Source organism: Hyaena hyaena, unplaced genomic scaffold, assembly GCF_003009895.1.
Source record: "Hyaena hyaena isolate Hyena2069 unplaced genomic scaffold, ASM300989v1 scaffold_186, whole genome shotgun sequence".
Classification (NCBI taxonomy): Eukaryota; Metazoa; Chordata; class Mammalia; order Carnivora; family Hyaenidae; genus Hyaena; species Hyaena hyaena.
Genome location: NW_024080818.1, coordinates 425,507 through 452,822, shown reverse-complemented (window position 1 = coordinate 452,822; position 27,316 = coordinate 425,507). Strand labels below are relative to the sequence as shown.

At 43.8% G+C, this 27,316-nt stretch overlaps 1 protein-coding gene and 1 long non-coding RNA gene across 2 annotated transcripts in view; both read left to right on the top strand.

The window, feature by feature from the left end:
• Positions 1-20,110, top strand: part of LOC120237611 — a 67,041-nt gene extending 46,931 nt beyond the window's left edge. The window contains exon 3 of the long non-coding RNA XR_005529993.1: positions 19,831-20,110. This is a non-coding gene — a long non-coding RNA (uncharacterized LOC120237611). The remainder of the gene's footprint in view (positions 1-19,830) is intronic.
• A 6,910-nt stretch (positions 20,111-27,020) lies between these two features.
• MED12L (mediator complex subunit 12L) overlaps positions 27,021-27,316 on the top strand; it is a 324,782-nt gene continuing 324,486 nt past the window's right edge. The window contains exon 1 of the mRNA XM_039241007.1: positions 27,021-27,237. The gene's annotated coding sequence lies outside the window, so the exon portion shown is untranslated. The remainder of the gene's footprint in view (positions 27,238-27,316) is intronic.

Here is a 27,316-nt window from a genome sequence, read left to right as displayed (position 1 = left end):
GCCCATGAGTTTGAGCCCCTGATAGGGCTCTGTTGCTGACAGCTCGGAGCCTGGAGCCTGCTTCAGATTCTGTGTCTCCTCATTCTGCCCCTTCCTCACTCAGGTTCTGTCTCTCAAAAATGAATGATTGATAAATAAATAAATAAATAAATAAATAAATAAATAAATCTGCCAGTGATTTACCAGAAAAAAAAAAAGGAACCAATTTTATACCCCTATAGAAGAATGGACAAAAAATAACAATTTATTTTTTAAAAAAAGGATAGCAATGACTCTTTTTTTTTTTTAAAGTTCATATATTTTGAGAGAGAGAACAAGGGAGGGGTAAAGAGAGGGAGGAAAAGGGAATCCCAAGCAGGCTCGCCTCTGTTAGCACTGTCAGCGCAGAGCCCGACATGGGACTCAAACCCATCAACCATGAACCATGAGATCATGACATGAGCCGAGATCAAGAGTCAGATATTTAACCAACTGAGCCACCCAAGCGCCCCCAAAGTCTCTTAATGTATATGAGATGTTCAACTTTACTAATAGTGAAATAAATGTAAATTAAAATGATGGACAAAATTTCACAATTATATTGTCAAAAAGTAAAAAGCTTAGCAACATACTTTGTTGGATGAGGCTGTAAGATAACAGGGTGCTCTTATATATTGTTGGTGGAAATACGGAATGATGGCCCCCCATGGAAACCAATTTGTCAAAATCTAGCAGAATATTTATTTGCCCTTTGGCCCACAAATCCAACTGTTAAGAATTTACCTTAGGAGCCTCCCTTCAGCTGTATCCTTTAGCACCTACTCTGATCACAGACTGAGAGTCTTAAACATTTCTCCTTAACAGATATTAAGCTTGGTCAGTAGAGGGCGCTAGAAGGATATTGCAGGAGGAAGGGGGGCTGTTTGTGGTTCTAGGGTGCTGCATTTGTTTTTTTATTTACTCCTGCTATGTAGTCGGTGGTATGCAATGGATATGGGGACAGGGGTCAAGGTGATGGAATCCGGTGGTGCCAGAGTACCCGGTTCCTTAGTGACTTCCTAACCCTGTCCAAGGCCTTGTGACTGGTTTGTTACAGAACTCCTGGTGGGGGCGCCAAGTGCTCCAAGCAGGGCACTGACTATCTCTTTGTGCTTGTGTACCAGAGAGTTATTTCCTGCTTGCCTGGCAACTGTGGGAAACTTGGGCCCTGGGACCTCGGTGGATTCTGCCATTCAATAGGCTGCAACCATCCATACATGCCTTCTCCAACTAAGTTTTAACCTCATTGGGAGGATTGCTCTTCCAATTTCATCCTTCCTTGGGTCCTCTCCCTTAGCCCCAGGGCATTCTTTAGAACAGGAGTTGTAAACTATGGTCTGTTTTTCCAAATACAGCTCACCATCTGTTTTGTAAATAAAATTTTGTGTCCATTTGTTTATGTATTGTCTATAAAATGTTGAATGGTTGTGGCAGAAACAGTACAGTCTACAAAGCCTAAAATATTTACTGTCTGTCTCTTTGTAGAAAAAGTTTGGGGCACCTGGGTGGCTCAGTGGGTTAAGCATCTGACTCTTGATTTCAGCTCAGGTCATAATCTCACGGTTTGAGTTAAAACCCCAAGTTGGGCTCTCTGCTGACAACACACAGAGCCTGCTTGGGATTCTCTCTCTCCCTCTCTTTATGTTGCTACCCTACCCGTGCTCTCTCTCTCTCTCAAAATAAATATTTAAAAAAAAAAAAAAAAGTTTGCCAACCCTACTTTTTAAAAAAGTTTTTATTTAAATTCCAGTTAGTTAACATACAGTGTAATATTAGTTTCAGGTATAGAATTTAGTGATTCATCCCTTACAGCACCCAGTGCTCATCATAACAAGTGTCTTCCTTAACACTCAGCACCCATTTAACCCATCTTCCCACTCACCTCCTCTCCAGCAGCCCTCAGTTTGTTCTCTATAGTTAAGACTATATTTTGTGATTTGCCTTTCTCTCTTTTTTCCCCTTATGCTTATCTGTTTTGTTTCTTAAACTCCAATATGAGTGAAATCATATGGTATTTGTCTTTCTCTGACGGACTTATTTTGCTTAGCATAATACTCTGTAGCTCCACCCACATTCTTGCAAATGGCAAGATTTCATTCTTTTTCATGGCTAAATAATATTCCATTGTGTATATATACTACTTCCTTGTCCATTATTCAGTTGATGGATATTTAGGCTCTTTCCATAATTTGGCTATTTTTGATGATGCTACTATAAACATCAGGGTGCATAGTACCCTTTCAAATCTGTATTTTTGTATTCTTTGGGTAAATACCTAGTTGTGTAATTGTTGGGTCATAGGGTGGTTCTATTTTTACTTTTTAAGAAACCTCCATACTGTTTCTCAGAGTAGTTGCACCAGCTTGCATTCTCACCAACAGTGTAAGAGGGTTTCCGTTTCTCTGCATCCTCACCAGCATCTATTGTTTCCTGTGTTGTTAATTTTAGCCATTCTGACTAAGGTGTGAGGTGATATCTCATTGCAGTCTTGATTTGTATTTCCCTGATGATAAGTTATGTTGAACATCATTTCATGTGTCTTTAGCCATCTGGATGTCTTCTTTGGAAAAATGTCTATTCATGTCTTCCACCCATTTTTAACTGGATTATTTGATTTTTGGATGGGGAGTTTGATAAGCTCCCTATAGATTTTGGATACTTAACCTTTATCAGATATGTCATTTGCAAATATCTTCTCCCATTCAGTAGTTGCCTTTTAGTTTTGTTGATTGTTTCCTTCACTGTGCAAAAGTTTTTTTATCTTGATGAAGTCACATAGTTTATTTTTACTTTTGTTTCCATTGCAAAAATTCAGAGATGTATCTAGTAAGAAGTTGCTAGCTGATGTCAAAGAGGTTGCTGCCTGTATTCTCCTCTAGGATTTTGATCGTTTCCTGTCTCACATTTAGATCTTTCATCCATTTTGAATTTATTTTTGTGTATAGTATAAGAAAGTGTTCCATTTTCATTCTTTTGCATGTTGCTGTCCACTTTTTCCAATACCATTTGTTGAAGACTATCTTTTTTCCATTGGACATTCTTTCTGGCTTTGTCAAAGATTAGTTGGCCATATAGTTGTGGGTCGTTTCTGGGTTCTCTATTCTGTTCCACTGATCTATGTGTCTGCTTTTGTGCCAGTATCATACTGTCTTGGTCACTACAGCTTTGTAATATAGCTTGAAGTCCAGGTTTGTGATGCCTACAGGTTTTCTTTTCTTTTTCAAAATTGATTTGGCTATTTGGGATCTTTTGTGGTTCCATACAAATTTTAGGATTGTTTGTTCTATCTGTGAAAAGTGCTGGTGGTATTTCGATAGGGATTACATTAAATGTGTAGATTGCTTTGGGTAGTATAGACATTTTAATAGTATTTGTTTCTCCAATCTATGAGCACAGAATGTTTTTACATTTCTTTGTGTCTTCTTCAGTTTCTTTCACAAGTGTTCTATAGTTTTCAGAGTACAGATGTTTTACCTCTTTGGTTAGGCTTACTCCTAGGCGTCTTATGGTTTTTGGTGCAATTGTAAATGGGATCAATTCCTTGATTTCTCTTTCTACTGCTTCGTTATTTGTGTTTAGAAATGCAACTGATTCCTGTACATTGATTTTGCATCCTGCAACTTTACTGAATTCATGTATCTAAAACTGATACATGCAGTTTTTTGGTGCAGTCTTTTGGGTTTCTACATAGAGTATCATGTTGTCTATGAATAGTGAAAGTGTGACTCCTCCCTTGTTGACTTGGATGCCTTTTTTTTTTTTGTTGTTGTCTGATTGCTAAGGCTAAGATTTCCAGTACTATGTTAAATAACAGTTGTCAAACCTACTTTAAAGTTCTCTTCTCCTTACATCTTTGTTATTCTTCTATCATCGATTAGTAATTTTTTATGTTTAAATTATGATGTGGGTTCTGTCTCCAGACTGATACTACCTCTAAAAATACCTATGCACAGGTTATTTATTGCAATATTACTTGTAATTGCAAAAAAAGAATGCACACGAAAAAACAAACAAACAAACAAACAAAGAATAACCCCAATGCCTTAACATGGAGAGTAGTTTGATAAACTATGATATTCATGCAGTGGAGTGCTCTGAAGATATGAAAACAAAATAAGAGATCTCTGTGAATGAGTATGGACTGACTTTCAGGGTATGCTATTAACTGGGGGGGGGGGGGCATGGTGGGGAAGCTCATGGAAGTATACAAAGTAAAAAGAGCTGTATAAAGTATGCCATATGAGTAAGAAAGCTTATTTCTTAAAAAAGAAACATGAGAAGGATAAGGCAGAAATTAATAACATCAGCTACCTACAGATGGTGGGTTGGAATAGAATGAAAGGAAAAAGGGAGGAATCAACACTTCTCTGCATTTGCTTTCTGTATAGTTTTGATTTTAAAACCTTGTTAATGTTTTACATATTCAAAACTAAATTAAAGCAACAAGTATGAGAAAAAAAGAAAATTGAATGCAAACAGAAACCAATTAACAATATTTGAAATTAATGGGAACCAATTAACAATATTTGAAATTAATGGGATAACAACATGGAAGAGAAAGAAGAGAATTAATTCAAGAGACATTTGAACCAATACTTTAAGCCTCCTCAGTCTCCCCGAAAATAGTGAAAAAGAAATCTTAAATTCTACTTAATAGGGCTTTTTTAAAACCGATCATGGTTATAGCAATTCTGAAACTATTGTGATGTATTGTCAAATTAAGCAAACAAGTACATACATTGGTGTTTTAGGAGCCAGAGTTCTCACTGTGAGAGAAAATAAATAGAAATAGGAACGGGTAGGAGACTAAAAACAACACCAAGGTATTTGTTGCTTTGGAATATCTAGAGTAATCCACGTAGATACATAGATAGACAGACAGAAGCAGTCATGCCTCAACAGCAATGAGCAATCTAGTGCCCAGATCATGATTTTTAAATATCACTGTACTAAAAGGAACCAAGGATCTTTGGGAAAATTGCTAATTCCTTGGGCTAGAACCATTAGAATACAAGGTGAACTGAATCATCTTGTTATGCCACAAAATAAGGATATGTTCAAAAAGTGTGGGAATCTGTCAAAAGGACGTGGGAGCTGGCTTGGAGAGGCTTGTACAGTCAAATTGGGACAATATGAGCATCAAGTAAGTAATTATATTAATAGATTATATTACCCTTAACAAATTATCCACTTATAGATAAAAAATAAGAGCTAAAGTGATAAAACTTCTAGAAGAAAACATTTAGAAGGAAATCTGTGTGATAGTGGAATAAAACAAAGATTTTGCATAGAGGCTATAAAAACCAAATGAGAACTATATGTGATCCTGGATTGGAAAACAATACTAATAAGGACATAATTGGGCCAATTGGCCAATTGGAATATAGAGTGTGTATTAGGAAATAATATTATATCAGTATTAAGTTCTCTAGATTTGGATATTTTTTGTGGAAAAGAATGTCTTTGCTATTATGACATGGATACTAATGAATTTAAGGGGCAAGGGGTCATGAGGTCTACAGTTTACTTCAAATATTTCTACTGAAACTGCTACTACTAGTATCACCACCACCATTAATAATAATAACAAGTACAACTGTGGCAGAATGTTAATTGGTCAATCTTGGTGAAGGAGTCTCTGTGATTTCTTTTCATTGACTGCTGGCCACACTGTGTGGTTGTCAAATCACATTAATGGTCAGGGGCTGTTGCAGTCAGTCTATACCCCTTGCTGTTTATTAGCTCTGTTTAGTATCTATTCCTTTATTTTCATCTTCTCATGTGCTGGGCTGAGGTGTCATCCAAGTGTTACCCTACTTAATCTTCACAAAAAATCCTGTGAAGTAAAGATTATTTTCTCCATTTACACAGATGAGAACTGAAATTCCGAGAGTTTAAGTGACTTGCTGGATGTCATTGTTAGTGAGCCACTGCAGTAACTCCCACCCAGGCCCCCAGGCCCGATGATCATTTCACCTCAGTTCAGGCCTTGGAACCCAACATTGGGACCATCGGCAGATGCCACAGAGTCAGAAAGCAAGACAGAGAGGCTTTGCAAGATTAGAAGGGAGAGCCTTAGAATTCAGCCTTTGTGGGAATTCAGTCATTAGAAAACATAACTTAATAATATTGGAGCAAATGAATATCTAAAGATTTAATGTTCTTATTATTACTTTCTCAAATGACCTGCATTTTTTATTGTTTTCTGTTCATCAGACTACAGGTTAGCCTGACATATGCACTATTACTATTTTCTGAGATACGTAACTATCCTTTTGGACATATTAATATACATCTGGTCTTGTTTATTCGTGTGTGTATGTTTTTTTAAGTTTTAATTTATTTATTTTGAGAGAGACAGTGCAAGTAGGGGAGGGGCAGAGAGAGAGGGAGACAGAGGATCCTAAGCAGGCTCCACATTGTTAGCACAGAGTCTGAGGCAGGGCTCAAACTCATGAACCATGAGATCATGAACTGTGACAAAGTCAGCACCACCCATGTGCCCCTATTTCTTTTTTCAGTATCAGTAGGATTATTTCTGTTTCCTTCTTTGTGTTTCCAAATAATAGGGAGTTTAAAAACACACAGATAGGGACACCTGGGTGGCTCAGTCAGTTAAGCATCCAATTCTCAGTTTCAGTTCAGGTCATGACCTCACAGTTTGTTAGATGCAGCCCTGAGTTGGGTTCTGCACTGACAGTACAGAGCCTACTTGGGATTCTTTCTCTTCCTTCTTTCTCTGCCCCTCACATGTTTGCACTCTCTCAGTCTCTCTCAAAACAAACAAAAAGACACAAATATATGTAGATGGTTAAAATATTTAAAATGTTAGGTTTTTAAAAATTATTTTTCCCATTTAAAAGATGTTTTTAGAACATAGTCTATGACATTCTTTTTTTATTTTTAATTTTTTTATGTCTTTGTTTTGAGAGACAGAGAGCAAGTAGGGGAGGGGCAGAGAGAGGGAGAGAGAGTCAAAGAATCTGAAGCAGGCTCCAGGCTCTGAGCTGTCAGCACAGAGCCTGACACGGGGCTCAAACCCACAAGCCGTGAGATCATGACCTGAGCCAAAGTCGGTCATTTAACTGACTGAGCCATCCAGGAGCCCCAAAGACTGTTTATTTTTGAGAGCGCAAGACTGTATGCACATGAGTGGGGAAGAACTAGAGAGAAGAAGATATAGGATCCAAAGCTGGCTCTGTGCTAACAACAGAGAGTCCAATGCAGGGCTCAAACTCATGAACTGTGAGATCATGACCTGAGCCAAAGTCAGATGCCTAACTGCCTCAACCACCTAGGCTCCCCATATGACATTCTTTTTTAGCAGCTATAGGGAATTCCATTGTAAGGGTGTGGTATAGGTACATGTGTACATGTATGTATGTATATGCAGGTGTGGCACAGGTACATGTGTATGAATGTGCATATGTGTGCATAGAATTATGTGTGTGTGTGTGTGTGTGTGTGTGCCTATAACCAATGCCTTCTACTGGTGACTATCTCTTCCAAGAGCTTATAAGCTCCTGGAAGTACAAGGATCCTATATGATTGACTTTAATTTCTGAGTACCTGAGCAAAGGGGCTAGAACTAATGTTTGCTGAGACACCGTATTTATTGGCACATAGCAAGTTCTTTACAAATGAGGAGCAGTGGCAAAGAGCATAGGCTCAGACTACTTAGGTTCAAATGCTACTTGCTTTATTTAGTGAGGTCTGGGATGGTTCCTGGAAAAGTTCCTTGGCCTTCCTTGCTTCTGTTTCTTTGTTGTAAGTGGAGACACTGTCAGTACCCTCCTGATCAGGTTCCCTTGCAGCAGAACTGGAGAAAGGGCTTGGGAAGCATATGATTTATTGAGGGAGTACGCTCAGGAGACAAGAAGGGAGGGGGGTGGGAGTAAGTCAGGATGTGGTCTCAGCTGGGGTCTAGCTACAGGCTCATTCACAGGGAGCTCATGAGTTGGACCACAAAGCTAGTTCCACCTTAAGGCAAGGGGCTAACTTTTTATGCCGCATGTCCCTTAAGCCACTGTCTACTGAAAGTCATCCATGGCTGGTATGCAGTCTAATCTCTCAGGGTGGCTCCTGTTAGACAGAAGACCATTCTTCTAACACATATTAAGACAGAATTCCTAACACATATTAAGTATTTAATAAATGATGGATGAATCACAGGTGCAGGGAGGTGGTCTTCTCATCTCTTCGATTAGCCTCTCTGCTCCTTGCTGTCCTTATTTCCTGAAGTAACAAACACTGTTGTTTTGGATTTTATATTCAAATTATATCATATTATATTATATCATGAATTACCATGAGATACTTCAGTCACATTAAGGACTTCCATATTTCTTTTGAGGTGCATCGAATACATGTGGATGAAGCTATGGTAAGAGAACCCAGGAATGCTTGGCCCTCTTGCTAATTATTTCTATCCTCCATGCTGTGATTGTTAAAGAAACTGGGCAAATGATGAAAAATGGGAGAGAACAATCAACCGGCCATGTTAGTAGCATCTGTGTAGAACACAACGGGGTTAATCAGAGAAGCAGGAGCATGGAGCGTGCTATCTAGTAAGTGGTGTACTGTGGGCACCTGCCCTCATACAGTATATAGTGGTAGCCGGGTGACCATCTGTCTGAGGCTGTTGGCTCTGCTTCTGGTGCCAGACCCAGACATTGCAGGGCGGGCCATCAGGAAGGATGAGCTGGAACCCAGTGGGATGAGCTAGACCCAGGTTGTTTCCCACTGCTTGGAAACTTCGATACTAGCGGTCCTGCAGGAGCAGCTGGTGCTGGTCACAGAGCTAAACAGGCACCTGGCTCAGGAACCAGAGAAGCCGAAGGAGGATCTGGTGGCAGCTGCAGGTCCCGGGGACCCGGCTGCCCCACTACGCCAGCAAGGTGAGCCCGCATATCTCCCCAACAGCTCTCTGAACTGAGAGTGCAAAGAATAGAGAGGATGTACTGACTGCTCCGCCTCCACCCTCTGAATCATGCAGAAAAAGTCTCAGGAGGTCCATGTAGACTCAGAAGGATGCGGTGGAGGGAAGTCTGGGCCGTTGCAGTGGAACACCAGTTGCCACACTTGCTGACAGTATCAAAACAAGCTCAGGTGAAAAGCCTGTGGTCAAAATGGGGCTTTCCATCTCCCCACTATGTACTTCTAAATCCAAGAGCTGGGAGTCTAAGAAGAAAAGGACCAAACTAGAGAATAAGAAGGCATAGGAAAGGCCCCTAGTGTACAGCGCCGCTCAGCCTCAGGGAGCCAGGGAAACAGGAGATGGCCGCTAGGCAGCTCTGAGGGCCAGCCCATGTCTAACGAAGCTTAGCGCACTGGCAAGAGCAGTTAAGAAATACATGCCAGAGTGAAGGGGACCGTATGATGCATAAGCCTTGTCTGGAATGCGGACCAGGTCACTGATACCTTCCCTGCAAAAGTATCTAATAAGTACGGCTCTGGGGAGGGAGAAGGCTGGTGCCACTTTCCCTTCAACACCAAGATGTTTCTGGAGGTATTTTTGTGTTTTTATAGGAAAGAAACCAGGACTGTTTAAATGAGTAGTCGCATGAGTCCAACCCCCAATGGTTACAGTGATGAGGCTGTAACCACAAGACTACACCTAATTTGCAGTGTCACCCTTGTGATTTGTTTCAGAGCTTTTCCTGGCTCCGGAGCCCCACCAGGCTCCTGGCCAGGGAGGAAGGTTTCAGAGCCTCCTGGAAGTTACTTGTTAAGAAAAACAGAGAAGAGAGAAGCGGAGGTGTATCTCAGGCTGGGATAGGCTCTGGCAACAATCCCAAACACCGGTGACTTGAAACTAGATTTGGAGCCTGTTCATTCTCCTCGTCCTTCACAGGACAGTGGTGAGGGCTGTGCTCCTCAAGACCTCTCAGAGTCCAGGCCGACAGAGTGGCCACCATCTCAGGGGTTCCGGGTATGGGGGAAGGTTCCAGCGATGGCCCCCATGTGATCACACCTGCTCCTTGTGCCACCTGACCTCTCAGCCAGGTATTCCCTCCCACGGTCAGCCATCACACCAGCAGGGTCTCACATCTGCATTTATATGACCCTTGTCACTTCTCAACACTTTATGTCACTTCCTTGGCTACTGCTGGTCATATGACAATGCCCAAGCACAGAGGGCCATGAACTGGTGTCCTACTGTGTGCCCAGAAAGCCAGAAATATTAGGAGAGAACCACCGACTCCTACAGAGATGCAGGAGGAGTTTGGGATCCTGTTCAGTCCGGACCTTTGGGGCCTGAATTACAATGACTAAAGCTCTCTTGCTCCATGCCCCATTCTATACGAGGGAAATAAATACCTATCTCCAAGGCACTGCCTCTTCAAGACAATCTCCTAAATCAAGGCCTCCTTTGCTCCTCGTAACTCACAGGATAAAATCCAAATTCCTTGTGTTGTGTCCATTCCAACTTCTGCTCTATCTGTGCCCACAGGAGGATTCCTTCACACTTGCCAGGTCATGCTAAGGGGACTAGTGGAGACAGAGACCTTCCCAGGGACTATGAGAGGACAAACTGAGGGAGCTCAGTGGGTGAAAATCAGGGAGAAAAGACAATGAATGGAAGCTCAGTCTGATACCAGTGTCTGGGTACATACCATGCAGGTCACTGAGATGGGCGTATGCCAGATTCCTAGGCAAAGGGGCTTACTGCAAAGACCAAAAAGAATTATTTTTATTAAAAACTATCTGAAAGTTCAAGGCAGCCTTGTTGAGAGTATAAAAGATGGGGAAAGAGATTACCTCCCTTTCAGTGGGGAACCCAGGCATCTTCACATTGGCATGTTATCAAGGTCAGTAGTATTGTAGGCTGGGACCCAGCTGAGCAGCCTTGGTGCAGTGTGGTTTTGGCAGATACAGGTGGGTGACAGCATTGGGGGCTTTGATAAGGAAGGAGCCCTGCTGCCTTGGCGATAGTGGTGAACATCAGAGGCCGTGGCTGTACATGTGCCCATGGAAAGATAGAGCTGGTAAGGAGGAAATGGGCATTCCACAAGGCAGCAGGAGGACTGGGTTCCTAGGGACACAGAGCAGCTGCTCTGAGATCAGTCAGAAGTAGTTTATTCCTCCATTGAATAGTTATAGACATTACTGTTTAGGTAGCAAAACAAAATGGATAGTCCCTGACATCATGGAGCTTACACTCCAGTGGCAGAGACAAACAAGCAACCAAAAAAACCCCCCACTCAATTTAATAAATATATAATTAAAGGGATGTGTGTACGTAATTCTGGATAATGTATTCAGATGGTGTATCTGGATAGAGACTTTATATTCCTCAACTGTGAATCTGAATAGAATTACATTATTATAATCCTGATTTTTACTCCGAGGTTATTGCAGCCGGGAGAGCTCCAAGGCCATCTGCAAGACCGCCACAACTCTCAGAGGCTCCTCAGATCTTGACTATAAAGGGTGACAAGTTCTCTCAGTTGATAAAGAGGAGGAAGTAGGCTGAGATGAAGCAGGGCTGGGCCAGCGGACTCGTGCTGCCATCGCCAAGGAGGGGCTATAAAAGCTGCCACTACGATGGCTAAAGAGACATTTGAAATCTTGTCCTAGTCCCGGTACTAGTGTCTAAAGGTCTGCCCAGGTGGATAACTCTGATCCCAGTTAATCCCAGTGACAAGTGGGCAGGAGATGGTGGTGGTAAGAGGATCTAGCCTGGACTAAGCAGGACCGTGCCAATGGCAGGTGCCCATAGGAGTCCAGTAGCCTGGAGTGTAGGCAAGTGCTGAAAAGTTGCCAATGAACGTTCATTCTGTGAATATTTATCAAGATCCTACTATGTGACAGACTCTGTGCCACTTGTTAGGAATGCACTCTCAAAGGACACTTCGCTTATGCAGCATATATTCCACCAGGTCTCAGCCCAGAGAGCTTTGGATTCCAGATCTGGTTGAGAACTATAGCACAAAGTACCAATCAGGTTTGGTGGTATAGACTGCTCAGATATCCTGGGGGGTCTCTGCAGTTTTATAGGCCCACAGAGAGATGCTGAGGAGTCCATTCAGGTGAAAGGATTGAGGCAGAAGGTGAAGATAGAGTCCTAATATCATCAGAATTGGTTTTCATTAACTCAGAGCAAGAATGGGGGTATAATCTGCAGAGAGGCTGAAAGGTAAGCTGTCCATGGCTGAACAGGATTGAGGGCAGCCAGGGGCCACACAGTGTCCCTGAATATGAAAGCAGCTGGGTCACCACATCATGTGGCCAGCCGCCAATGGAGAGGAATCATAGACTCTCTGGCCCCTTTGGCTCTGACTTCTTCCTTTACTCCTGTTACCAACCCCTTCTCCCCACAAATATATCATGGGCATGTGCCTTAGACAGGATAGCTGAGTTCTCCTTTTTTGACTCCTGGCTCCCTGTTGGATTTAGCTTGTATTCATTTGTGGGTTCTTTAGGCTTTTGACCACTTGGAGTAAAATTCCTGGTTTGCATATTCTTGGCTCCAAGCTTTCATGTCCACATGTCTGGCCTGCATCCTGGTCAAACCCACATCAGCAACCTTTAAGAAAGGCTTGATCATTTTGCCATGAACCCACGGCTCCAGGGGCAAGCCTGTTGCTATGGCAACGTGGAAGATCTACCAGGCACACGCTGTCACTCTGCTTTGGGACTGTGAGGTCTCAGGGAGGGGAACACCAGCCTCCTGAGGGAGATAACGACCCTTGTGGGCCAATTACCAGAGGAGAGGGCAAAATGCTTCCCCAACCCTGCCCTAGCAGGCCCTGTGGCTTGCAGTCACTCCTCCCAGGGGCCCCTTCCATTCCTGCGCCTGGGACATTTGGAGGGAATCCAGAGAAATTGCCAGGTTTCATTATGCAGCTTCGAACCCCCATGGTGATTCTCTAGAGAGGCTAAAAGGATGACATTTCTCTTGTCTTGCTAACTGAGGATGTGGGTAGCTGACGGTTCCACACACGCAACCTGGTAATCCCTCCGGGAAGATAAACACACGTTTCTACTCTCAAGGAGACTTGGAGATCAAATCCATCACGTGTCTCATTCCTGTTTGCACTTATCAAGGTCCAGCGTGTAATCTCAACCTCCATGGGCCCATGCGGTCATTTGATCTGCTTCCACAATCATTGTCCTGAATCTCTGTGCATCCTTCTCTCCCAGCCTTCCACCCATCCTCTCCTTCTCATTCTCTTCCATTCTGTTCTGGCCCTTGAACCCTTTCTCCTAGACTAGCAAGTTCCCCTGCCTGCTAAATGTCTTCAAAGCACTCCCTTACCCCTTGCCTTTTATCTTGCTAAAGCTGGCCACTTCCCTGAGGGCACTATTTCCTTTGCACCCTCCTCTTGAGGTAACTATTTTCTCGTATCCCTTGTATTTCAGAACGAGGTGGATTGATATCTCTATGGTGAGTCTAATTAATTACAAATAATAGAAAAATCAGCTAGCACTGGCTTAATGAAACAGTGTTCATCTTTCTTCATATAATCAGAAATCTGGATGTAGACGGCTGCTGAAATCGGCTTGGTGGCCAGTCAAAAGGAGGACTCACATCGCTGTGACTGTCTTTGCTTTTTTCTCATATTTACAACTGCTTAGTCACAATATGGCCACTGCAACCGAGCCATCATGTCTGAATTCCAAACAGAAGTCGTGATGTTTGCATCGGGAAACAAAAACATTCCCAAATTGTCTAAGAAAATTAAGCTTATATTCCATTGGGCCACATGGCCTTAATGCAGGGGAATGAATCTGGAGGATTTAGGTGGCATTCTGCACCCCAGAACAAAATCAGAATTTTGTCAGTAAAGAAGAAGAAGAAGGATAAAGATATCAGGCTGAGAACAGTGTCTGCACCAATGTCACCCTCACTCTCTCACAGTGCATTTCCACTCTCCTCTTTAAAACCTTGTTTCGGGGTGCCTGGGTGGCTCAGTCGGTTGAACATCTGACTCTTGATTTTTGGCGCAAGTCATGATTCCAGGATTGTGGGATGGGGCCCTCCCTCAGGCTCTGTGTTGACAGCATATTCTCTCTCTCTCTCTCTCCCTCTCTCCTCTGCTCATGCATGTGCACACATGCTCTCTCCTTCTCTCTCTCAAAATAAATAAGTAAACTTTTAAAAAAAAAACAACAACTCTGTTTCTTTGTACTCACGGCATTTAGATATTCTGCCTTACCTCCTGTTGCTGCTTCATCTCCTGGGGATCCTCCCATTCATTATGTGCGTTGACAATGAGCAAAAATCCCATTGCTCCATAGGGCAACCCAATTGCTTGCCCCCTTCACCCAAGCCTTGATTACTCTGGATGATACCCAGGTGGGTAGCCTGTCCACCATCACCACATAGGTGCTCAACCTTCTTTTCATCATTAGTGATTTCCTCTCCTCTTCAGCCATCTGCTCCCATACGAACTCCCCAGGTATTGTAATGCTTCTCCTCCAAAATGGCTAACTCAGGCGTTCCTTTGCTTGACTGTAACCACACCTTCTTCCAGGTGTTTATTCAACTGCTCTCATACCAACTCTTCTTTAAGCAATATTGGCATTGCTGTTCCTCCTCCATCTCCTGATCCATCAACCTTGCCTTTCTATCAGCATGGATTTCATGAGTAGTATTTCTGTAACTTCCTTTATGCCCTACATTTCTCTACTCCCATTTCTACTCCCCTAAACTTCCTTGTCCATCCGTTGCCTCCATTTGTCTCAGCTCGAAACCTGGATGAACCCAACTACCTGTTTCTCTGTGCCTGCAGCCAAGCAGCTGAGCATTACCCAATGGGGCAGATTGATTTCACTATATGTTCCAGGTCATTAACTTCAAACAGGTCCTCTCATACTACACAAAAATCTTCTACAATTCTCTGTTTCTCACTTTCCCATTTTTCCACAGTGACTATGGAAACCTTCTCTTTTCCTCAATCTTCCAATCTCCCTTTCCTCTTTTCTTCTTTAAGCAGATGATCTTATGCCATATTAGGGAGAAAAAGAGGAGCTTTTTCATAGGAATGAAATAGGAAAAGGAGTTCACATAGGAACTCTCTTAACATGTACCTGTCCTGGGATCGTTTTCTCCGGGTCTAACAGCAGAGCTGTCCCACCTTCCCTCTAAGGAGAATATCCTCCTATCTTTTAGGAACCTTACACTATCATCATTTCTTCTTTTTTTCTTGTGTATTCAACCTTTTCCTCTCACCTAATCTTTCTCATTTTTTTAAGTTTATTTATTTATTTTGAGAGAGTGTGACTGGGGGAGAGGCAGAGAGAGACAGAGAGACAGAGACAGAGAGAGAATCCCAAGCAGCCTTTGCACTGTTAGTGTAGAGCATGATGTGGGGCTCGAACCTGTGAACCGTGAGATCATGACCTGAGTTGAAATCAAGAGTCGGACCCTTAACCAACTGAGCTACCCAGGTGTCCTGAATCTTTCCTATTTTATTTATATATGAATTGAAAAACAAAACAATCAGGGGTTCCTGGGTGGCTCAGTCAGTTGAGCGTCCAACTCAACTCTTGATTTTGGCTCATGTCATGAACCCAGGGTCGTGGGATGGAGCCCCACGTTGGGCTCTGTGCTAAGCATGGAGCCTGCTTGGGATTCATTCTCTCTCTCTCTCTCTCTCTCTCTCTCTCTTTCTCTCTCTCTCTTTCCTTTTGCCTCTCTCCCTGTTTTCACTCTTTCTCTAAAATAAAAATAATAAAAACAACAACACAGTCATAGTCTACGTCCAGCCTCTACCTGATCTCTCTTCTCACCATCACAGGTCAAATTTGTAGAGAAGTCTATACTTTTTGTCTTCATTTCTATATCTACCAACCTCTAGCCCCACAGTTCTGGCTTCTAGTCCACCCATAACTAGCATCTTTTACTAGAATTATGACTTACACTTATACTAAAACCAGTATTTCAGTTTTTCTCTTTCTTGATCTTCCCTTACTTCTTTGAAACACTCTTCTACTGACTTACATGATTCAACTGTCTCCTGGCTTTTTTCCCACCCCGCCAGCTGTTCCTTCTCTATCTCCTTTGCAACCTCATCCAGCTCTACTTGTCCGATCAATTATAGAGATTTTCAAGACTTTTCAAAAATCTCTCCTCTTTTACCTCACATTTTCTAAGTGGGTATCAATCTCAAATTTATATTTTTACTTCAGACTTTTCTGAGCTTTTGACCTATAACATCTAATTTTTAACTTAGCATGTTTTCTTTTTTTTTTAAGATTTTATTTTTTTAAACTAATCTCTACACCCAATGTGGTGCTCAAAGCTACACCCCAAGATCAAGAGTCACAAAGCCACCATCTGAGCCAGCCAGGCCCCCACTTTAGCATGTCCTCTATATAAAATATTTGACTTTATAAAGGAAACCTGTATTAATTATCTGTTGCTATGTCACAAAGTATCCCAAAACTTCCCCCTTAAAACCATAAACAGGTACACCAGGCTGTCTCAGTTGGTAGAGTTTGTGACTCCTGATCTCAAGGTTGTGAGTTCAAGCCCCACATTGGGTGTAGAATTTACTTGATAAAGGAAAAATAAACATTTATTAGCTCATAGTTTCTGTGGGCTGGCAATCCAAGTGTGGCATGATGAGATCTTTTGGTTCAGTCAGGAGGCTGCAATGAAGGTTGTGGTCAGGCTGTAGTCATGTCAGGACTCAAATGGGGGAGGACCCACTTTGAAGCCCACTCATGTGGCTGATAGGTCTCAGGTCCATTCTGGCTGTTGCTTGGAGACATCAGTTCCTTACCACAGGGCCTCTTCACAGAGCTACTTGCAGCATGGCAGCTTACTTCCCCAGAACAAGGATTTCGGTGGGGGTGGGGGGATGGGAGGGTTAGAGTGGGGGTGGGATAGAGAGGGGTGAGGAATATGGAAGTCACAGTCTCTTTGTAATCTAATCTCAGAAGTAAATTCCCATCACTTTTGTTTTGTTCTATTCATTAGAAGCAAAACACCAAGTACGGGGCACCTGGTGGCTTAGTTGGTGGAGCACGTGACTCTTGGTCTCAGGATCGTAAGTTTGAGCTTCATATTGGGCACAGAGATTACTTAAAACAAAACAAACCAGAACGCTACATCCAGCCACATACAAGGGAAAATAATTATATAAGGATGTGAATACCGAGACTCGGGGATCCCTGGGGGTTGTTTTAGAGGCTGGCTACCACATGACCTCCTACTCCTCATCGTGTCCAAACCGAACTCTTGCTCTGCTTACCACACTACCCTCATCAGAGGACCAGAAACGTGGCTCTCCTTTGGTTTCTCTTTCTCAGTAGCTGACACCTTCACCGATCCTGTTCTGCAACCCAGAAACCTAGGAGTCTTCCTGAGCTCTCCCTTCTCTCTTCCCTACACCCCCATCTGATCATCACCGAATTCTGTCAGTTTATTTCTCAAATATCACTCTACTCTGTTCACTTACCTCTGCCGCTACCGCTCTCAGCCTAAGAGAAGCAACCATCATTTCCTGCTCGGACTTGTAATTACCTGCTAAGTGGTCTTCTAATACATGTTCTACGATGCAAAGTGATCTCTTCATAATATGCATCTGACTGTGACATCCTTCTGCTTACAATTATTAAATGACTTCCTGGGGTACCTGACTGGCTCCGTTGGTAGAACATGTGACTCTTGATCTCAGTGCTGTGAGTTGGAGCCCCACATTGGGCATGGAGCCTACTTCAAAAAAAAAAAAAAAAAAAATGGCTTCCCATTTCCTACTGGATAAAGACAAAATTCCTCAACAGTTTATACTGTCCTACATGGTCTGTGTCTTCATCACCTCCCAGACTCACCTCACACTGGTCTCTCCTTTTCCCTCTTCTCTCCAGGCATGCTGGCTTTCTTTTAGTCTTAGTAGCCACAGGGTATTTGCAAATGCTGTTCCTGCTTAGAACATTCTTCCTTCCTTTTTGTCTAGTTAATTCCTATTCAATTTTTAGGTCTTAACCCAAGAATTTCTTACATGAGAAATCCCCCTTCTAGAATCTCAGAGATTTATGTCTTTCTCCTTGACCTCTTGTCATAGTTACAAGTTTATATTAGTTTATGTGATTATTTGTCTTTTCTATATTCTGTAAGTGCCATTGATTCAGAGTCATGTCACTTTGGTATTCCCAGTACAAATACCTGCATAATATATGCTCAATAAACATGTGCTAAGCAAATGGAGTTTCTTGACCACAGCTGTCCCCAAATGGGTGCAGCCAAAGGCTTACTGGCTTGGCCTGGTGGGGATGACTGGGCTACTATGTGATTAGATCCCACCTGCTTACCCAGGATGCTGAAAGGCTGAGTTCCAGATACAGATCTAGGAAAGTCTCACTACAGGTTTAAGGAAGGAACTGGCCCAGATCACTGATCTGGGTGGCCAAGCCTGCTTGATTGACTTTCTTATTGAATTAGAGTCAAAGCATCACAGGCTATCCAGCCAGACCTTGTTGCCTATTGGCCCTGGCTAGATGGGATTTGTTGTGAATGGGCTACTGAGGCTTGCTGGGGAATGGACACTGCTTCCTTCTTTCAGCATTAGTGAGGAGCAGTTATGGGCCCACCATGGCACATATGACCACTTCTTTGTTCCATGACTTCTTTCCCTAGAAATGACACAGCCTGCTGGTAACAGGCGGTTGCTGGCTTTGCCTGTGAATCCTGTCCTTAGTTCCTTCTAAGAGTAGGTTGTGCCAGGACTATGATGGTGTCCCTGTGGGACAGATATGGGAATGGTTCTTATTCCTGCTGCTCTCTACCAATTGGTTTACCCCACAGCGAATCAGAACTTCTGAAGCCTCCACCTCTGGGGGCACCTACAGTCTTACTTAGGTACAAGAGGTGGTAGAGTTGAAAGCGACTTTTCAACAACTCAGACAGGCTTAAGCAGCTCCACATTTAGTGTCTGCCCCTGTGGTGCTCCCATTGTGCAGGAATGGGATTCCCTCTGACTTTAAAGAAGAAGAGGTAAAAGTATCCCTGGGTGATGGCCCAATTGACTTCCCAAACCGAGCCCACATGAGCCTCGATCCTTTCAGCACTTTATGAGAAAACCTTGATTTTTAAGACTGAGGAGTTCAAATTTTAGATATTTAAAGTAGTGGGGATTTAGCAAAGAGTTGCAGCAAGGAATGGTGTAGTGCAATGAGGATTTTTGAAAAATTAATCTGGACACCTTGTGCATTGGATTCCAAAAAAAGAAGTAGCTGGGGCAGAGAGACAAGCTAGGGTATAAGGATAATCCAAGGCAAGAAATGTGTTTTTAAGAAATTTTTAATGTTTTATTTATTTCTGAGAGAGAAAGAGAGAGACAGTGTTAACAGGGGAGGGTCAGAGAGAGTTTGATACACAGAATCTGAAACAGTCTCTAGGCTCTGAGCCTACTGTCAGCACAGAGCCCGACCCGGGGCTCAAACCTACGAACCGTGAGATCATGACCTGAGCAGAAGTCGGACACTCAACCGACTGAGCCACCCAGGCGCCCCCCCCAAGGCAAGACATGTTGAGAGCTAGGACTACAGCTATGGCTGAGGGATTACTGAGGACTGGATGTATCAGAGCTACCTGGGCAAGTATGAATCAGTAGGCCTTACATGTGGATAGAGATATAAGATGATTCTTTACTATAAAGTTGGGAGATGTCTGCCCTCTATTTGCTCTGGCATGCATATGCACTGACATGCCATTGTCTCCCACAGTTATCATAACCATGTTCCCATTTACCTAGACTGACAGCACCCAACTCCTACAGGCTCCCTCGCTTATTCGACACACTTCTCCATCTTCATTTGCCACATTCTTCCTGTGACATAAGTTTTATATTCACTTTGCAGCTCCACACGCCCCAGCTGTGCTCAAGAGGGGTTCACCCTTCTCTCCTGACCCCTGGAACCTCAGCCACCTGGTCCTGTCCTGCCAGCAGAAAATAGTGGCCAGCTGGGGGCGCCAGCGATGAGCAACGGAGACAGTAAGTTCAAGTTCAAGGCATCTTGAGGCAGAGGAGTCTGCTTTGAGCAGCCATAAAGGGAGGCTGGAGACCCTGGGAGCAGCCTGCATTAGGACAGAGGTAAGAGTAGACTGGCTGGGTCAGGCTGAAAGCAGAGAGGGAGATGGGTGAGGACAGAGTTTCATTACTCAGGGCGGGGGCAGGTGAAAGGAGAGGCCTGAGCCACCGCCTTTATCAAATTATTTGTGGTCAGTTCAAGATGAGACAAGCTCTGGTTTTCCTGTTTGAAGACACAGCGGGCATTCTGCTTCTCTTTTCTTCCATTCTCCTGCTGACCATTTCAGCTTCCTGACAGCAACTTGCCAGAGTGGGAGCAGAAGAAATGAAGGAAGATGAAAGTCAAATGTGTAAATTTTACCATTTGTTAACAGCTCAGCGGAGAGGCACAGTGGTGAGGATGTTGGGGAATCGGAATCATTTAAAAATACTAATAAAAAAGGCTATTATATAAAGGAATCAGATAATTGATTTGCATACTATGCATCAAATGCTACTGAGACCAAAAGATTGGCAGCATTTGTTTTTTATTGCTTAGAATTTAAACTTTAGATTTAGCAAACAGTGGATCCCAACCTGTCTTTGATACATCTGGTAGCTGGAGGGAAAAGAGTTTATTCTTATGTAAAATTTGATCCTGTTACATTTAGTTATCTTTTCAATCTGTCAATATGTTTTATGTAATGTCCAGTTTCTCCCTGTCCAGTATATGTTTTAGGCTTTCTTGCTCTGTGTAACTATAGTAGGTATATAAGGAAGTGTAAGAGGGTGTCCCTAGACCTAGGAAATAAATACTCCTCTCAAAATGGAAATATTTCATAATTAATAAATATAAGTTCAATTTTCCTCAGAAGTACCCCATCCTAAAGATTAGTTTTAATTTCTAACTAGTAAATGATGAAGACTGGATTCTTAGACTAGTTAACAATAAGGAAGCAGTAACCTAATAATCATGTAACTGAACATGAGTCAATCTCCTGTGTGCTCTTGCTTGCTCACTCTCTCCACAGGAAAACCTGAAGACAGGCCTGGCCAGCAGGTCTCTACATAATAGGAATCTCACTCTCATGAGCCATAGGAGGTAGTCAGGTGAACAGTTCTCTGAGGTGAGCTGGTCTGATGCTGCTGTGACAACAGGCTACACTCAAAGGGGCAGGCTGGTTTCAAGTCCAGCAGATCGAGATCATTTGAGAATGTGGACCCACTGTGGGCAGAGTTTTCTAGAGTCCAGAAGTGGCTGTATAAGCCTGAAACAAAACAAACAAACCTAAAAGACATGTTTGTGGGCCAGCAGGAACCTCTGGTATAATAAACAGTAAAATGCACTAGGCAGTAACAATCTATCTGTATATCCACCAAAGGGCCCAATAGAGCCCATGGCATCTGTACTACTTCTGTCACAAGGAAGATGACTTCCACTATGGGTCAGTCTGAGTAAACAATCCTTGGACATTATCCAATTCTTTGCTTTAATTTCATGCTCACTGAACAAATCTCTACTTACTATTTTGGTTTTACAGCAAATTTTACAACTAGCAAGGGGGGTAGGGTGCCTGGCTGGCTCAGTTGATGGAGCATGTGATCTTTGATCTCAGAGTTGTGAGTTTGAGCCCCATTTTGGGTGTAGAGATTACTAAAAGGAAATGAATAAAATAAAAAAAATCTCCACAACCTTGCAGGGGGGTGATCTGAATAAGGGAATATACCTATTTTAGTCCCGAAAAGACCAATTGCTGTGTATCCACAAATTAACATTCTGCTCTTCTACTGATCCTTTCTTGGGTTTGTTTAGCATTTGTTTGAGCCTTGTCGAGCTTTAAACAGCTCGGAGTAAGCTAATAAAATAAGATTCTGGTGCTGAAAAGCTGAGTATGTGACCATGATCATCAGCGACCTAAATTTGTGTGTCACCCTACTGTCCCTATATCAATCAGCAGGCTTTTTTTTTTTTTTTTTTTTTTGGTACATGCAGTGGCAACTATTGGCAGGTGAATGAAGCCATGGATTTAGCTTTGTAATTCAAAACTCTCTTATCTCATCCTTTGATTTTCAGCCCCCACATTTCTTTTTTCTATGTCCTTGTCCCTCCTGACACTTCCATTTCTCTAGTGATGAGGTGTTTTGGGGGTTGTCCATGGTTTTCTCAAGTTGTCCTTACTTTTCTTCTTTACATCTTCACCTTCCTCCTGTTTTATGACTTTTATGACTTTTTGTTTTTGTAATTTGGAAACTCACCTGCCTCCTCAGTGATCTTATTAAGATCTCCTAGGTTACAGGTTCACTAGCACTGAAATGTCCCTTAGAGCTGGGCTGACCAATAAGGTAGTCACTGGTCACATGTGACTACTGAACATGAAATCGGCTGGTCTGAAATGAGAAGTGCTTGGAGTACCTGGCTGAGGAGTGTATGACTGTTGATCTTGGGATTGTGAGTTTGAGCCCCACAATGGACGTAGAGATTACTAAAACTAATTAATAGATGAAATGAGATGTGCTTTAAGTGTAAAATGCACACTGAATTTCTAAGATTTAGGATAAAGAAAGAATGTAAAATATCTCATTAACACGTTAAAAACATGATCAATATTTTGGCCACAGTGGGTTAAAGCAAATGTATTTTTTTTAAAAGTTTTAATGTTTATTTATTTTTTGAGAGAGACAGACAGAGTGTGAGTTGGGGAAGGGCAGAGAGAGAGGGAGACAGAATCCAGAGCAGACTCGATGAGGGGCTCGAACTCACCAACTGCAAGATCATGAGCTGAGCTGAAGCTGGATGCTTAACCGACTAAGCCACACAGGTGCCCCAAAGCAAATGTATTCTTAAAATTAATTTCACCTATTTCTTTTACCTTTATAATGTGGCTCCTAAAAAATGTAAAAGTACATACTTGGCTAGCAATATAATTCTGTTGGCAGTGCTGCCTTAGGGAGCCTTAATGTCTACATCTCTACAAGTTGCCTAAAGACTACATGAAAAATTCCATTTGGTTGGAATGTCCCCAGATTAATCCCCCATTTCTCTTTTCTCTATCCTGACCTACGTTCTCAAGTCATTCTCATTTCTCCTTTTCTTTAAGAGGCTAAAAGAAGGGGAAGAGTTTTCTTTTTTGAGTCAGAAGTAGGCACAGGACAAATACATTTGAATGTAATGGGGATATAAGGAAAACTGAAAGTAAGCAAGACTGCCTGTAGACAATCTGTTAACAAAACACAGTAATATATACACCTGGACAAGCATCAGTCCCACGGGGAAACCCAGCAACTGTAATTACTTCACCTACAGGCACTACACTGAGAATTGTTTCTTTCCACTTGAGTGGAAGCCTGCTCTATACTAGAGCAAGCTGTCAGGAGTTTTGCTTCTCTTATACCAGATCTGTCTTCTGAGGCTTACTTTTCTATGTGTTATGTAAATGATAATTAATACATGGAACACACTGACAATAATGAGTGGAGGTTGGAGAGTCAGAGGGATCCAGGTTTGATCCTGGCTTTTCCACTTGCTGACTCAATGGCCTTATGCCAGGTACTTCACCTCTGGAGCCTCACCTGTGAATCTGTAAAATAGAGATAATAGGATGACAGCCTCCTGGTGGGTCAACACCTTTCCTCTGCTCCTAACTATTTTCCATTCTCATTTAGTGGAAACCTACTCTGAAATACGATTCTATGTTGACTTTTGCCAGAGAAATCTTATTCCTCACCACAGACCCTGTGAAAGAAAAGAGCTTTGAGGGGACCACTGGCCTCGGCACTTGACATTTGAACCACTGCAGTCTGAATGAACTTGAGGAATTGGTCTGTGACTCAGTCTGTGACTGAGACTGGAGAACTGAAGAGCTTTGGCTTGCAGAATGTGTCCATGGTGGGCAAGGAGAGAGAGCGGGTGAGAAAATGCTTATACTAGAATATGTGCAGGCAAAGACATCTGTGTATTTCTTGCAGGCCAACTATAGAGAAAGCCAGCCATGAGCTGTCTTAAACAGACTGTCCAGAACTACAAAGGGAGTCCCAGCTATGAGGGGCTCCTTGCAGAACACTGAAAACTGGGGTTTGCAGAAGGAACATTATCAGTTAAGGCGATTCCTGAGGCTAACAGATCTTTGAGGAGCCCTTGAATGTGACCTAGAAAAAAGAGTCAGCTTTTAAACATTTGTCAACCCACAAAAGCAGCCCTAGAGACTGAGTTTCCTACTTGGAGGATAAAGTCCTATATGCTTAAAATGGTTTATCATTACTCCTTATCTGGCCACATGTCAATCCCTTTCTTTCACCAGGTGTACTAAACTTCTTCAGGTGCCTGAATTCACTTCTGGCTAGCCTGTGGTCTAGACTGGGACCTGCCTGGGGAGCATTTGGTTTTCTGAGTAATTCCTGTTCAGCCCAAACTGTTCCCAGGCCCAGGGCATCACTAGCCAATTAAAGATAAGATGCTCCTGGGGCGCCTGGGTGGCTTAGTCGGTTAAGCGTCCGACTTTCGCTTAGGGCATGATCTTGCAGTTCATGGGTTCTAGCCCCATATCGGATTCTGTGCTGGCAGCTCAGAGCCTGGAGCCTGTTTCAGATTCTGTGTCTCCCTCTCTCTCTGCCCCTCCCCCACTCATGCTCTCTGTCTCAAAATAAAAACTATAAAAAAAGGAAAGATTCCTTATTTATGAAAATCTTCTAAAAAATAAACAAAAATGAGAATTAAGTGCTAAGGGCCCTGAGAGAACTGACAAATCACCCTGTGCCTCAAGAGTTTGGGATGAGCCTTGTCTAGACTGTAAGGGTGGTCCCCAGGTGGCTATTGGAAAATGAAGCATCTGGGAATTCCATGCTTAGAAATAGGAAGGAGAACTAGCCGGGGTGAGGGATTAAGGAGGAAAAACTGGATTGGTGGATGAGGCTGGATCATGAAGGACACACGTGCTGGGATGATGGAGCCAAATGCCCATGGGAAGTCCATGTAGTAAAAGAATGGTTTTTGAGTTAGTGTCTCAGTGCATTAACATGCTCATTTGTTTTCCCCCATGCCAGACTGTCTCAAGACAAGGGAGTTAGGGAGACCAGGACTCTTTTTCACAAACACTTGGGACACATTACTAACACACTTTGATTTTAAAATAAAATCTTAGGGGCACCTGGGTAGCTCAATTGGTTAGGCATCCAACTTCAGCTCAGGTCATGTTCTCACAGTTTGTGAGTTTGAGTTCAGGGCCTGGAGCTTGCTTTGGATTCTGTGTCTCCCTCTCTTTCTGCCCCTCCCCTGCTCATGCTCTCTTTCTCTCTCAAAAATAAACATTTAAAAAAGATACAATTTGGAGCACTTCAAGTTTTTCCATTGTGGAGGCCAGGCAGAGAGACTCTTGCCTAGGTATTCCAAGGGAGGAATTTAGATTACATCTATCAGACTAACACAACAGCATGACTTATCCCTAAAGTACCACCAGTGATCTACCCACCTACGTACCCACCCACCCACCCACCCAACCACATACTCACCTATCATCTATTTTACCAGCCAACAAACATTTTTTAAGTGCCCTGCATGTGGTGTTCTATGCTTTGTGCTTAAGTTGCAACAATGAGTAACATGTTCTTTCTAGTGCATGTCAACTAGTTGGGGGTGGGGGTAGGGGGGTTGATGAAAGAAGAATGAAAAAATTTGATAATTGTCACAGCCAGGAGGTGAGTACTTGGGAGTTCATTATACCATTTCTCCTGCTTTTTGTTCTTTGATGATTTTCCTAATAAAGTTAGATAACTCCTTTTTCTCAAGAAAGGAAGTTAGATTTGATTGATGCCTTTGTCACAAAGGCAAGCTTGGCTTTGAAGTTACACCCAGGGTATTAGGAAGAAAAACCCTTGGAGGAGGGTGCAGAAAGTGCTCAAGAAATGCCTTCTGGTGGAGGTTACTGTTCTCTAAAAGTACATACTCACATTGAGTAAAGACACCAAAAACTACAGGCCTGGCTTGACCTTAGGCTGCGTACAGAAGAGCTAACAGATCCGGGTCAGGAGTGAGAAACTGGCTTCTACCACATTCCATACTCTTATCTTCTACCCTTTCTTCCTTCCCTTTTGCTTCAAGTCGGCTGAGGTAAGTAGATAATTTAGATATTGGGCAACACCTGAGCACCCACTATATATATATATGCCAGCGGCTGTTCCGAGGCTTTGGGTTCGGCCCTGAGTATACCGTTTTGTAGAAGATGGAGCCGGGAGTCCGGAAATTCCCCCAAGGTGTGGGGGACGTGACACAGGCAGGCAAGAGCACTTCAGGAACCTAGTCCTTCCAACCTCAAGTCGTGGAAAATAGGTCAGAAACTTGGGATCAGGCAGAGATCGCTTTGTGGCTTGGCACAAGTCACTGGGCCTCGCTGAGCTGACTCGATTTCTCCATCTATAAAAAGGGTACGGTAAAACCTGGTAAGGTTTTGCTTTTTTCTTTAAGGACCAGAGACCTTTAAACTGTCAAGATCCTGGCGCGAAAGGAGGGCTCCATAAATGGCAGCCATCATTCTTGGACGAGTGCCGGCACATCCTCCGGGCGCGCCTCCCGCGGGGTCCCTCGGGACCGGCCGGGCCCGCCCCCGCGGCTCCGGTCGCGCAGTGCTCGCGGCAGGTGGCCCAGCATCTCCGCGCCCACGCCCCGGAGCGAGCGGGGCGCGCGGGCGGGTTGGATGACCAAGGTCTCCCCTGGAGGATCGCCTCCCTCCCTCCGCACGCCCGGCGCAGGTGAGGTTTCCGGCCCAGGCCACGGGGACGGCGACCCCGAGAAGAGGTCGTGGCAGACAGCGCGGCCCGCGGCCGGGAGAGGGGTCCTGGGGGCACCCCCTCCCTAGCCCAGTTTCACCCCTGGACCAGCCCCGGCTCCGCGGCCCGCGGGCTGCGCGCTCTGCGGCTGCGAAAACCCGGAGAGGCGGATCGGAGCGCGCTCGCAGCCAACTCCTCCGCGGTCCGGCCGCCGAGCTGGGCATGCTCAGTGCGGCCGCCGCGCCGCCGTCCGCCAACTCGGAAGCTCGCGCTCCCGGGCCGTGGGGGCGAGAACGCTGGCGGCGGCGAGCCGGCGTCGCCCGCCGCCCCCGGATAGTGGCAAACTTCGCGGCGTCCCCGGAGCTCGCCAGGACGAGACCGATCCCTCACAAATAAAAACCAATCCAGTCCCCCCCATCCCAGCCCGAATCATGGAGGCTGTGGCTGCCGGAGTGCCGCCGCCGCCGCCGGCCCCTGCCCACTAGCGGGGGACAAACAGGTAAACTGTTGGGGGGGGGGAGGAGCTGGGGCCGGGGGTTCGCCACGGGCTGGAGGAGCCCGAGAAGCCGGCGGGCTGG